The sequence below is a fragment of the Hylobates moloch genome, unplaced genomic scaffold, assembly GCF_009828535.3.
Source record: "Hylobates moloch isolate HMO894 unplaced genomic scaffold, HMol_V3 SCAFFOLD_7, whole genome shotgun sequence".
NCBI classification, from domain to species: Eukaryota; Metazoa; Chordata; class Mammalia; order Primates; family Hylobatidae; genus Hylobates; species Hylobates moloch.
The window spans coordinates 104,907,436-104,916,690 of record NW_026652282.1 but is presented as its reverse complement, the minus strand read 5'-3'; the positions used below and the strand labels follow the sequence as shown (position 1 = coordinate 104,916,690).

Below are 9,255 nucleotides of genomic sequence, written 5' to 3'. Positions count from 1 at the left end.
AAAAAAAAAAAAAAAAGAGAGAGAGAGAGAGCCTAAAAAGTGTTTCTTATTCTTTACCTGAAGTAAATTTGTCAAAAGATAATCAGGATGAACTGATTTAAGTATCATTGTAGGCAAAAATGGGCTTGAAGAACTAAAATATTAAAAGTCCTTTAGCCTTCTGAAATTAGATCTTTGTATAATGTGCTTTGTACTCATAAGTAGTCTTAAAGTTTTTGCAGACAATAAAATCTCAAAAATATATCTGAATTGATAGGATGGACGCTGGGCACGGTGGCTCACGCCTATAATCCCAGCACTTTGGGAGGCCGAGGCGGATGGATCACCCAAGGTCAGGAGTTCAAGACCAACTTGGCCAACATGATGAAACCCCGTCTCTACTAAAAATACAAAAATTTAGCCAGGCATAATGGCGGGCGCCTGTAATCTCAGCTACTGGGGAGACTGAGGCAGGAGAATTGCTTGAACCTGGGAGGCGGAGGTTACAGTGAGCTGAGATCATGCCACTGCACTCCAGCCTGGGCAACAAGAGTGACACTCCATCTCAAAAATAAAAAAATAAATAAATAAATAAATAAATAAATAAATTGATAGGATGAACTGAGGTGGCCAAGGCATCAGTAATAGGTGGAAAGAACCCTGGACTAAAATGGGAGGCTAGAGTTGCCCCAGTGACTCTACCTTGAAGTTATTCATTCTTCCTGGGCCTCAGCTTCTTGTTTGTAAAATGAAGGGATTAGATTAGATAATCTTATAACTTCCTTCTAGCTCCGTCAGGCTATGCCTTTTGTGAATATTCACATATTGAATTGGAATAAAGCCAATTTATTTTAAATTTATGATTAATTTCACTTTTCAAATGGAAATGATTGCCTCTACCAAAAGTAATTCTAACTTGCAATTCCTATTTCTGTTACAGGTAAGAACTACTGAGAAAACACCATCACTAACTAGAAGAATTGGTAAATATGCTTGTTAACTCTCCTTTTAATTTAACTGCCAATTTATTTATTTATTTATTTTTTATTTATTTAGAGACAGAGTCTCACTCTGTTGCCCAGGCTGGAGTGCAGTGGTGCGATCTCAGCCCACTGCAACCTCTGCATCCCGGGTTCAACTGATTCTCCTGCCTCAACCTCCCGAGTAGCTGGGACTACCGAACCTGGGCGGTGGAGATTGCAGTCAGCTGAGATCGTGCCAGTGCACTCTAGCCTGGGCAACAGGGCAAGACTCCGTCTCAAAAATAAAAGAAAAAAAAAATCAGTCAGACGTGTCTGTATTAAAAATGTTAGTAGGCCATCAGATAGTTTTTCCAAGTTCAGGAGGAACACTGATAGGCTGCCTCATTACCATCTCTGCTAAAATCACAAGAGAGAGGGTGAAGTGTCTTTTTGTACCTGGGGTTCCTTAAGTAAGCCAAAATTATTTCAGTTTTCTACTAGTGTGCCATTACCCTGATAAGCCCTAACCCACCTGCTTCTTTATCCCATACTGTCATTGTACCTTCCCCAGCTTCTTCACAGAGGTGTAAGGTTTGGTTTGTTTACCTCCTGTTACCTCATGGAGAAGTAGAGGTTTTAAAACTCAAAAAATGGACAGAGAAAGATACTATGCTAAGCAAGGAAGGTAATTGTTATCCCAACTTTTCAGATGAAGAAACAGAGTCAGAGAGGTTAAGTGACTTGTACACAGGCACATTACAAATCGTTAGTGGAACTAGGACCACAAGCAAGGTCTTCTGAATGCTACATCACAGTGCAGATCTCATTTTCAACTTAGGCATCATATTTCAAAAGCAGTAGAAAGTTTAATTTAGAATATGTCTAGTGATTCCCCACTTCCTAAACTGGTACCATCATCTATTTAGTATCTTAAGAATTACAAGGGGCTGGGTGCGGTGGCTCACGCCTGTAATCCCAGCACTTTGGGAGGCCAAGGCAGGTGGATCACCTGAGGTCCGGAGTTCGAGGCCAGCCTGGCCAACATAGTGAAACTCCGTCTCTACTAAAAATACAAAATTAGCTGAGTGTGGCGCCGCACGCCTGTATTCCCAGCTACTTGGGAGGCTGGGGCAGGAGAATTGCTTGAACCTGGGAGGCAAAGGTTGCAGTGAGCCGAGACCACGCCATTGCACTACACCCTGGGCAAAAAGGAGCAAAACTCTACCTCTAAAACCAAAAGAAAAATACAAAAATTACCAGGGCGTGGTGGTACACACCTGTGGTTCCAGCTACTCGGGAGGCAGAGGCATAAAAATTGCTTGAACCTGGGAGGCGGAGGTTTCTATGAGCTGAGATCGTGCTACTGCACTCCAGCCTGGGTGATGGACCGAGATTCTATCTCAAAAATAAATAAATAAATAAATAAATAAAACAAACATAAATTCAGCTCCATGACTGCTCCTGCAGAGCAGGGCTACCCCCCACGCAGTGAGTGGCATTACTACTGTTTAATTGCAGAACACTATCATTACCCCAACAAGAAACTCCATGCTCACCCATCAACAGTCATTCTCCATTGCCCACCCTACCCCTAGGCCAAGGCAATCAGTAATCTACTTTCTGTCTCTATGGACTTGCCTATTCTGGACATTTAATATAAATGGAATAATGTAATATGTGTCCTCAAGGTGTATCCATGTTGTAGCATATATGAGTACTTCATTCTTTTTTATTGTAGAAAGAGTCCATTGTATAAATAATACCACATTTTGTTTATCCATTTGTCAGTTGACATTTGGCTTGTTTCTACTTTTTGACTATTATGAGTGATGGTTCTATGAACATTTGTGTAGAAGTTTTTGTATAGACATGTTGTATACCCAGTTCTCTTGGGTATATATCCAGGGATGGAATTGCTGGGTCATGTGGTTATTCTATATTTAACCTTTTGATAAACTACCAGCCGGATTTCCAAAGTGACTGCACCCTTTAACATTCCTACCAGCAGTGTATGAGGATTTCAATTTCTCTACATTCATTATCCATCTTATTTATCACAGCCATTCTAGTGGATGTGACATGGTATCTCATTGTGGTTTTGTTTTGCATTTCCCTGATGATTAATGATATTGAGCATCTTTTCATGTGCTTATTGGCCATTTGTAAATCTTCTTTGTAGAAATGTCTGTTCATCTCCTTTGACTTTTTTTTTTTTTTTGAGACGGAGTCTTGCTCTGTCGCCCAGGCTGGAGTGCAGTGGTACAATCTCGGCTGACTACAACCTCTGCCTCCTGGGTTCAAGCGATCTTCCTGAGTCAGCCTCCATAGTAGCTGGGATTACAGGTGCTCACCACCACACCTGGCTAATTTTTGCATTTTTAATAGGGACGGGGTTTCGCCATGTTAGCCAGGCTGGTGATCCACCCGCCTTGGGCTCCCAAAGTGCTGGGATTACAGGTGTGAGCCACCATGCCCGGCCCATTATTTTTTCTTTTTTTTTGAGACAGGGTCTTGCTCAGTCACTCGGGCTGGAGTGCATTAGTACAGTCACGCTCACTGTGGCCTCGACCTCCCTGGCTCAAGCAATTCTGCTGCCTCAGTCTTCCAGGTAGCTGGGACTACGGGTGTGCGCCACCACACCCAGTTAATTTTTGTATTTTTTTTTTTTTTTTTTTTTTTGAGACGGGGTCTCGCTCTTTCGCCCAGCCCGGAGTGCAGTGGCGCAATCTCGGCTCACTGCAAGCTCCGCCTCCCGGGTTCACGCCAATCTCCTGCCTCAGCCTCCCGAGTAGCTGGGACTACAGGCGCCCGCCACTGCACCCGGCTAATTTTTTGTATTTTTAGTAGAGACGGGGTTTCACCGTGTTAACCAGGATGAATTTTTGTATTTTTTTATAGAGAGAAGGTTTCGCCATTGTTGCCCTGGTGGTCTCGAACTCCTAGGCTCAAAGAATCTGCCTCCCTTGGCCTCCCAAAGTGCTGGGATTATAGGTGTGATCCACTGTGCCCAGCCTTGACCATTTTTTATTTGGGTTGTCCTTTTTCTACTGAACAGTCTAGGGGGATGGGTTATCTTTTTGTTACTGAGTTAAAAGAGATCTTTATGGCCGGGCGCGGTGGCTCACGCCTGTAATCCCAGCACTTTGGGAGGCCGAGGCAGGCAGATCACGAGGTCAGGAGATCGAGACCATCCTGGCTAACACGGTGAAACCCTGTCTCTACTAAAAATACAAAAAATTAGCCGGGCGAGGTGGCGGGCACCTGTAGTCCCAGCTACGCGGGAGGCTGAGGCAGGAGAATGGTGTGAACCCCGGGGGGCAGAGCCTGCAGTGAGCCGAGATCGCGCCACTGCACTCCAGCCTGGGTGAAGAGCGAGACTCCTTCTCAAAAAAAAAAAAAAAAGGAGATCTTTATATATTACAGTCCTTTTTTTTGGCCTCTTTTACTTTCTAAATGAAGATTATAGTTATTTATATATAAAAGTCCCTGTCAGATTTATGATTTGCAAGTATTTTCTTCCATTCTGTGGGTTTCCTTTTTTTTTTTTCCCCCAAGACGGAGTCTTGCTCTGTTGCCCAGTCTGGAGTGCGGAGGCGTGATCTCTGCTTACTGCAACCTCCGCCTCCCAGGCTCAAGCAGTTCTCCTGCTTCAGCCTCCCGAGTAGCTGGGATTACAGGTGTGCACCACCATGGCTGGCTAATTTTTTTTGTATTTTTAGTGGAGATGGGGTTTCACCATGTTGGCCAGGCTGGCCTCAAACTCCTGACCTCATCATCTGCCCACCTCAGCCTCCCAAAGTACTGGAATTACAGGCGTGAGCCACTGCACCCGGCCACCTTTTTCACTTTCTTGTTGGTATTCTTTGAAGCATAAACGTCTTTATTTATTTATTTATTTTTGAGACGGAGTTTCGCTCTTGTTGCCCAGGCTGGAGTGCAATGGCGCCATCTCGGCTCACCGCAACCTCTGCCTCCCAGGTTCAAGCAATTCTCCTGCCTCAGCCTCCCCAGTAGCTGAGATTACAGGCGTGCACCACCACGCCCGGCTAATTTCGTATTTTTAGTAGAGATGGGGTTTCTCCATGTTGAGGCTTATCTCGAACTCCTGACCTCAGGTGATCCGCCTGCCTCGGACTCCCAAAGTGTTGGGATTACAGGTGTGAGCCACCGTGCCCAGCGAAACGTCTTTAATTTTTATGAAATCCAATTTATCTATTTCTTGTGTGTGTTCCTCATGCTTTTAATGTCGTATTTAAGAGACCATTGCCTAATCCAGGGTCACCAAGGTTTATACCTATGTTTTCTTCTAAGAGTTTTATGGTGTTATATCTTACATTCTGGTCTTTGATCCATTTTGAGTTAATTTTTGTACATGGTATCAGGTAGGGGTCCATGTCCTTCCTTTTTGTTTTTAGCAAGTTGAGTTTGAGATACCTGCAGGACATTGAAGTAGGAGGATAACAAAACCTGTATAAATGAGAGTAAGATGTTGCTGGTAGGGGAAGTGTCTGGAAAGACCTTTTTTTTTTTTGAGACGGAGTCTCGCTCTGTCACCCAGGCTGGAGTGCAGTGGTGCGATCGTGGCTCACTGCAACCACCGTGTCCCGGGTTCAAGCGATTCTCCTGCATCAGCCTCCCGAGTAGCTGGGACTACAGGCACATGCCACTGCGCCCGGCTAATTTTTGTATTTTTAGTAGAGACAGGGTTTCGCCATGTTGGCCAGGCTGGTCTTGAACTCCTGACCTCAGGTGATCCACCTTAGCCTCCCAAAGTGCTGGGATTACAGGCGTGAGCCACCACGCCCGGCTGGAAAGACCATTTTTCAGAAGGGTCGATGAGGGAATGGAAGGGAACCACCAACATCTAATTAGGTGGGCACAAGTAGTGGAGCAACAAAACAAACTGAAAATAAAAACAAGTCAAAGATAGGAGAAGCAGGAAAGAGCAACGTCTAGTTGCCCTCTGGACATTTCCACCTAGAATGCATCTCTAAAAACCACTCAGACTGAATCTAATCCTGCACTGTTTTCTCCTGTATTGGTTAATGGTACCACAGTTCACAAGGTTGCCCAGTAATTTATGTTGTTCCTAAGCCCTTTGCTCTCTGTAATCCTTTTACATTTAATTAATCATCAAATTTGATGGATTCTACCTTTTTAATGTTGCTTCAGACTTTCCCACTTATTCTGCTCTAGTTCAGGCCCTTCCTTGTTTTTCAACTGGACAATTGTAGTAGTCTCCTAACTGGTCTTTTGTCTGTATTATAACCTCCCAACAGAGTTTTTCTTTTTTGTTTGTTTTGATTTTTTTGTTTTTTTGAGACAGAGTCTTGCTCTGTCGCCCAGGCTGGAGTGCAGTGGCGCGATCTCGGCTCACCGCCACTTCCGCCTCCCGGGTTCACGCCATTCTCCTGCCTCAGCCTCCTGAGTAGCCGGGACTACGGGCGCCCGCCACCATGCTCGGCTAATTTTTTGTATTTTTAGTAGTGGTGGGGTTTCACCGTGTTAGCCAGGATGATCTCAATCTCCTGACCTCGTGATCCGCCTGCCTTGGCCTCCCAAAGTGCTGGGATTACAGGCGTGAGTCACTGCACCTGACGAAGTCTTTTTTTTTTTTTTTTTTGAGACGGAGTCTCGCTCTGTCGCCCAGGCTGGAGTGCAGTGGTGCGATCTCGGCTCACTGCAACCTCCGCCTCCCGGGTTCATGCCATTCTTCTGCCTCAGCCTCTAAGTAGCTGGGACTACAGGTGCCCACCACCACGCCTGGCTACTGTTTTTGTATTTTTAGTAGAGACGGGGTTTCACCGTGGTCTCCATCTCCTGAGCTCGTGATCCGCCCTCCTCAGCCTCCCAAAGTGCTGTGATTACAAGTGTGAGCCACCGCACCCGGCAGTCTTTTTGTTTTTGGTTTGGTTTGGTTTTTTTAGACAGAGTCTCACTCTGTCCCCCAGGCTGGAGTGCAGTGGCACAGTCTCAGCTCACTGCATCTCCACCTCCTGGGTTCAAGCGATTCTCCTTCCTGAGCCTCCTGAGTAGCTAGGATTATAGACGTGTGCCACCATGCCCGGCTAATTTTTGTAGTTTTAGTGGAGGCATGGTTTCCCCATGTTGGCCAGGCTGGTCTTGAACTCCTGACCTTGTGATCCACCCGCCTTGGCCTCCCAAAGTGTTGGGATTACAGGTGTGAGCCCCCGTACCCGGCCTTTTTTTTTTTTTCTTTTTTTTCTTTTTTTTGAGATGGAGTTTTGCTCATGTTGCCCAGGCTGGAGCGCATTGGTGCGATCTCAGCTCATTGCAACCTCTGCCTCCTGGGTTCAAGTGATTCTCCTGCCTCAGCCTACCAAGTAGCTGAGATTACAGGTGTCTGCCATCACGCCCAACTAATACTTGCATTTTTAGTAGAGATGGGGTTTCGCCATGTTGGCCAGGCTGGTCTCGAACTCCTGACCTCAGGTCATCCACCTGCCTCGGCCTCCCAGAGTCCTGGGATTACAGACGTGAGCCACTGCGCCCGGCCTGAAGTCTTTCAAAATACATTTTTTATTTGTCCAGTGTACTATTTTATAGTGCACTTTCTTCATCTGTAAAGTAACAGGGTCAGGCGTGGTGACTCATACCTGTAAGCCCAACACTTTGGGAGGCCGAGGTGGGAGGATTGTTTGAGACCAGCCTGGGCAACATCGTGAGAGCCTGTCTCTACCAATAATAAAAAAATGAGCTGGATGTGATGGCACGCGCCTGTGAAGATCGCTTGAGCCCGGGAGGTCAAGGCGGCAGTGAGCTATGAGGGCTCCACTGCATTCTAGCCTGAGTGACAGAGTGAGGCCCTTTCTCAAAACAAACAACCAAGCAGACAAACAAACAAAAAAACCCCAGGGAGGTTGGGCTTAAGGGCTAATTGATTCCAACAATTCAAAACCCATTATAATAGTTTTTAAGCTTGATTATCTGAGATTCTGTCAAGAAAAAAAATTCCATGTAACAATCCCAGGCCAGGCATGGTGGCTCATGCCTTTAATCCCAGCACTTTGAGAGGCCAAGTCAGGGAGATCCCTTGAGCCCAGGAGTTCAAGACCAGCCTGGGCAACATGGTAAAACGCTATCTCTACTAAAAATAGAAAAATTAACTGGGCATGGTTGTGCGTGCGCCTGTAATCCCAGCTACTCTGGAGGCTGAGGTGGGAGGATCACTTGAGCTCAGGAGGTGGAGGTTGCAGTGAGCCAAGATCAGGGCACCCCATTCCAGCTTGGGGGACAGAGCAAGATTCTATCTCAAAAAACAAAAACAGGAATTTGAGGCCAAATTTATGGATTATATATTTTATCTGCTCTGTATATGGTTGATAATAGGTTATCCTTTATATGATAAAAACATACTTATGTCCATTTTGCAGGACTTGGCATGGGCTTTTATTGTTTTAAGTTATGATACATTTGTAGCTCTGTTGTTTGATACATTTTGGGATTTGATTTTGGTATGATTTGGTACGCAGTCTTTGTTATGGATACATGTGATTCACCTTGTTACCATATAGTTTTATGTATTTTTAAGGATATGGATCATAGTGAAAAGTCACGTTTACCTGTACAGACTGAGAATAGCTTGATCTCAGATGGTCAGATGTTGAACTAAGTGGATTAAAGCTGATTTCTTAAACTGGACAAGGCTGCTGCCGTTGTGCATTCCCTGGTACTTATAAATACTTATATTATGGTTCGAAATTTTATTCTTATTTCTGTAATCATTTTATTCACCTTAAATACAGAAATACAGACATCTGGCTGGACGCAGTGGCTCACACCTGAAATGCCAGCACTTTGGGTGGCCGAGGCGGGTGGATCACTTGAGGTCAGGAGTTCAAGACCAGCCTGACCAACAGGGCGAAACCCCATCTCTACTAAAAAAATACAAAAAAAAAAAAAAAAGCTGGATCACGCCTCTGCAATCCCAGCTACTTAGGAGGCTGAGGCAGGAGAATCACTTGAGCCTGGGAGGTAGAGGTTGCAGTGAGCTGAGATCATGCCACTGTACACCAGCCTGGACAACAGAGTGAGACTCCATCTCACAAATAAAGAAAAAAAAAAAACACAGACATCTCAGCATATATTACCATGTGACTTAACCTTTCTATGGTTCCAGCTAATTTTTTAGGCCTTGAAAGGGAAGGAAGCCTAACATTTTCTGCTACCTCATTGGACTGTCCCTTCTGCCAGTAATCCTTATAGTAATTTCCTTAGACCTATATTGGTCATAATCACTGGGTGCATGACCTTTGATGAGTAACAGAACCACTGTTTCCTCATATTTCAGATG

General features: G+C 45.0%; 1 protein-coding gene across 1 annotated transcript in view; it reads left to right on the top strand.

Annotated features, from left to right (window-relative positions):
* Positions 1 to 899: 899 nt before the first annotated feature.
* XIAP (X-linked inhibitor of apoptosis) overlaps positions 900 to 9,255 on the top strand; it is a 37,539-nt gene continuing 29,183 nt past the window's right edge. Inside the window, exon 1 of the mRNA XM_058441349.1 lies at positions 900 to 962. The gene's annotated coding sequence lies outside the window, so the exon portion shown is untranslated. The remainder of the gene's footprint in view (positions 963 to 9,255) is intronic.